Genomic DNA, 4,793 nt, shown 5'->3' on the forward strand with positions numbered 1-4,793 from the left:
ATGATTCTCTTAATTTAGGCTCCCAGAGTTCTGGGATTATAGGCCTGCACCATCAGGCCCACCTTGAATTGTTCTTTTACAGTTGAGTTTTGAAAGTCTTTATTTAATCTAGATATCTTCTTTTCTTTTCTGGTACCGGGAATCGAACTCATGACCTTGCACCTGCCGGGCAGGCGCTGTGCCACTGAGCTAAATCCCCAGCCCCTTAGATATCTTCTGTTGGATATGTGGTTTGCAAAAATTTCCTACTTCATAGTTATGAAAATTTCTCCCATTAACTAGACTAAAAGGCTGCACTATCTAAACCTACAAGCCCTGATGATGAAGCTGAAGTCAGTAAGCTCTGAAAATCAGTTTTCTTTATTGTCACTCTGGTGGTGATCCAGTGAAGAGCAGGTACGTACCGTTATTGTTAAAAGCCTACTACGGACAAAGTGCTGGATTAGGCTCTAAAGATTCAGAGATGAGAAGGCATTCTCTGCCTTTCGTAGGTTACTTTAATGGACAAGACAGTTAAACAAAATACTAACAACTGAACATTCTAGGTGCCAAGACAGAGCTCTCCTAGGATGCAACTATAGTGAGAAAGAATCAAAGATAGGCAATTTAAAGAAATCTTCCTGGAAAACACTTAGCAAACCTAGTTTAAGAAGACATCTTTGCCGTAGTTGATAGCAGGTCCGTTTCTTATATTACAACACATTTTCCAACCTCTCAGAATTTAGTCTGCCTACACTACAATTGTTAGGCAAGTAGTTAGACAATAGTGAGTCTGAGGGAAAAGAGGGAGGAGTCCAAAATAGCATGCCTTTCCAGTTAAGAAACAAACACTTCAATATCGAATACATTCATAATCATTTGTTCAGTCTCAGACCTAAATTGACACCACAGAGCACAGTGACATTTTAAGGTTACACCCTGTATGCATCCCTTCTGATACCTGGCTACCTGACTCTAATTTTAAAACAAGGCATACAGCATTCCTGGATGCCATGGCCTACTGCCCAATGATATCAGGAAAGGAAATGTTCTCTAAAGGCCCTGTTGCCTTGGGCTGGAATCTGGCTTAAATTAAGAATTTATGTTTTATAGATTTCTTTTATAAGTTTCTTACCTGATTAAATCCCCTGTGGAGATAGCGACCATCTTACAAAGGACAGAGAGACATTTTGCAATTCCAAAGTAGTTTCTAAGTAAATGTTTATTTATTTATTTATTTTATTTTTGTTTTTCTTTTTTCCAGTACCGGGGATTGAACTCACGGCCTTGCACTTGCCGAGCAGGCACTGTGCCACTGAGCTAAATCCCCAGCCCCCTAAGTAAATGTTGATAAGTACCATAATTACTTTAATTCCCTGAATCCCAGGAGTAACTCGTATGTGGATAAAAAGATACCCAGACTTGGTGAAGATGCCTTTGTGATGTGGCCCATCTTTTCTCTTGAAAGTGTAATTCTCTCTGAATCTACTTTACAATAAATTATACCTACACATCTGCACAGCTGCCTATGTATCTTGACCAGAAATGAGGAGGCAGTTCCTTCCTGCACCAGGACCCAGGTTCCTGGGGACATGAATTAATAAGAAGGGCCTAAAAGTAAAGGAGGAGCATTCACAGAGAATTCTTTTCTTGCCATTTTGCAATACTTGGCACCTATCAGTCAGTTTTATGATAGTTCCCAAATGCTTCTGAATTCTTGTGTTATCTTGGCACTTCATCTGTAAGGTGAGAATTCTAGAATGTTTATCTCACATAGTATTGAGGATTAAATAAAATGAAAAAGGTAAACCTTTGAAACCGTGACTGGTACATAATAACACATTCAACACATACTGACTATTATTATCATGATCTTAAAACTATTCATATTATTCCCAAGTCCGCCTTTCACACAGTGCAAGACTAGGGCTAAAGTTACATAATAGCAAGTAGGGAAAAACCAAGGATATCTCTGAATTACCCAATTTTATCTAACAAAAGAAGCCTGCAGAGATAAAGTACCCTCATATTCTCAAGGATGCAGAATAATCTCATCTTCACACAGGAAGTTTCCTAGTATTACAAAAGGTCTATTATCCATGGGACAAGGGATGAAGAAAGATGGTGAGAACATAATGGAGACCACTATGAAGCAGCCTTGAGCAATTAGTTAAATTAACTAATTGACTTTCCCTGTTTACTTGTGAGTCTGTCCAAGGCCTAGGCTCTTTGTCTGGAGATGGGTGGTGGACTCAAAGTAAGTGAACCTCTGTGAGTCACTAATCCCTGCTAAGGCCTGTAATGGTGGATGAAGCCGGAAAGCCTCAAAGGATAAAACGAGATCACAGCCAAGGACACCTGGATCTGATCTCAACTAGATAGACTATATCCTCAAGCATTTCACTCCTGGGTGGACTGACTTCATCCTTATTAAGGATTAACTTATTACCTTAACACCTCTAGTTGGAGAAGTCCTTGAGTGATTCTGCCCTTCTTAAGTACTCCCCTCCCTTCTTCTGATAACCAAATAAATACGGGCCACGCAGAGAAGGTCTTGGTCTTGTCCTGAGAGAATCTTAAATTCTGTAAAAGGGCTTTGATCCTCCTGGAGCCCTGAAATCATTCCATTTGCCTCTTTTTATTTAGCCTTCACCATACACTTGTTCGGGAGATTGTGGACCTGATCAGCCTGCAATAATGAAGGGATATTATTAACCCAATACGAATAGACATTCTACATAGGGACAGAGTCAGGACATCTAAGCCAACAAAGCATCCAGGAATAGTCACTCTGAGTTTTTAAGCATAATTTATGGATCCCTTCTGTGTAATACAGTAGTGCAGGCCACAAGACTGATAATTACATACAATAATGGATTTCAAAATGTTAGCAGCATCACTTAATTTTTGTTACTGTTTTCATTTTTCCTTTTTTGAGACAGGGTCTTGCTATGTAGTCCAGATTGGCTTTGAACTCCTTATGTGGCCAGGCTGGCCTCCAACTTTTGATCCTCTGCCTTGGCCTCTTGAGGGCTGGGACTACACCTACACACCACAAATTTAAACCTAATATTGCACCAGCATGATGGTGCATACCTATAATCTCACCACTAGGGCAGCTGAGCAAGGAGGATCACTGTGAGTTTGAGGCTAGCCTGGGATATACAGTGAGTGCAAGGCTGGCCTGAACTACATAGCAAGACCCTTGTGGTGGATTGACAACTGGTGGTCAACTTGTAACACCCGGAGGAACTAAATCAGTTTGGATGCGGAAGGCCCACCTGAGGATTGCTGCCAACAAAACAAAAAGAACTGCAGAAGCTGTTGGGTCTCGAGGAGGATTTTTTTTTTCAAGAAGGATCTTGTCATGTTAGCTTTTCTGATATGAACTCGGCCGTTCTCATTGTCAAAGGAGCTCACGACCTTGTTGCTGAGAATGGCTATGGTTCACTTTGGGGGGGCTCTGGTCCTTATTTTGAGCATCGCTTCCTGGCTCTGAAGGGGAAGACGGTGCACTGCTCAGTGTCCTGGAGAAGCTTGTCGAGCTGGCTTTCCTGATATGAACTCAGCTATTCTCATCATTGAAGGCACTTGAGACCTCATGGTTGCTGAGGATGGCTGTGGTAATTTTCGGGGGAGCTCTGGTCCTTACTTTGAGTGTTGCTTCCTGGCTCCAGTGCAGGTTCCTCAGCCTGCTGGCACAGATCCTTGACCCTCCTGGCACAGACTTTCTCGCTTCCACCACTATCTTGGGCCTTCCCAGCACAGATCCTTGAAATAGGCTTGCATGAGGCATTGTCATGGGCTCTGGGTCTTCAATTGGACTCATGCAGGGATTTATCATAGGATCCAGTTCCTCAGCGGTATTCTTTGGATCTTCAGTATATGGACAGATTTCCTGTATGACTTTTTAGGTGACTATTATAAAATAATCCTATAAATTATGTGTTCTGTATTGCTTTCCTTGCAAACCCTGACAACAACCCTGCCTTAAGAACAAAAGGATATACACCTTATAATACTGTCTGACATCAGCAACACAGATCATTTATTCCTGGTTGTCCTTATTAAAGCCATTTTTCTTATTCATTTAGGTGAAGATTAATGTTTTGTTGGTGAGCCGAGAAAATGGTTAGTGTTTTTTGACCCTATCTGAAATGACTGTGGTGACGGAAGATGGAGAAACATTAAGCACTGTGTAAATCACAGGGCTAAAGTCAAGGTTTGTCGAGACGGTTCAATCCAACAGTAAAGAAGTTTATTTTTCCCTTTTTTCATCACTTACACTAATCCTCCTCTTGGCATTTGTGTCTTAGGGCCTGACAAAAACAAGAATTCACATCTACATGACTAGAAATGTGCTGTACCATAGGACAAGCACTAGCCACGTATGTCTTATAAGCACTTAAATGAATCTAATCGCAAATGAGATGTGCCTTAAGTGTAAAATACACCGAATTTCAACAGAGAAAAAGTATTCATCTTTTTATATTAATTACATGTCGAAATGGTACCACCTTGGCTATATTGGGGTAAACGAAATACATTAAATTTCATTTCTTTTTTACTGCTTTATTTTGTGGCTCTGGGCTATTTACATAGTGGCCCGCATTTGCACCCTACATTGTATTTTTATTGGACGGAATTGCTAGATGAAAGGGAGAGAACCTGCAGTAAAAGTGCATTTTCTTAAAATTTCTGGAGGGCAAGTGACCAAAGAAGAGTTGAAACTTGGTCGCAGTAAGTATGACCTACAGTTGGAAACACCCATTGTGAGCAGAGAGCGGTCGGGCGCATTTTGTTTCCGCTCGCTG

The 4,793-nt window shown here is 41.0% G+C and overlaps 1 long non-coding RNA gene across 1 annotated transcript; it reads left to right on the forward strand.

Annotated features, from left to right (window-relative positions):
- Positions 1-291: 291 nt before the first annotated feature.
- LOC102027135 lies at positions 292-4,438 on the forward strand. The gene is made up of 3 exons (XR_265185.1): positions 292-396; positions 4,074-4,201; positions 4,296-4,438. It is a non-coding gene; the product is annotated as an uncharacterized LOC102027135 (long non-coding RNA).
- The last annotated feature ends 355 nt before the right edge of the window (positions 4,439-4,793 follow it).

Source organism: Chinchilla lanigera, unplaced genomic scaffold, assembly GCF_000276665.1.
Source record: "Chinchilla lanigera isolate Chin_1 unplaced genomic scaffold, ChiLan1.0 scaffold00336, whole genome shotgun sequence".
In the NCBI taxonomy this organism is placed as follows: Eukaryota; Metazoa; Chordata; class Mammalia; order Rodentia; family Chinchillidae; genus Chinchilla; species Chinchilla lanigera.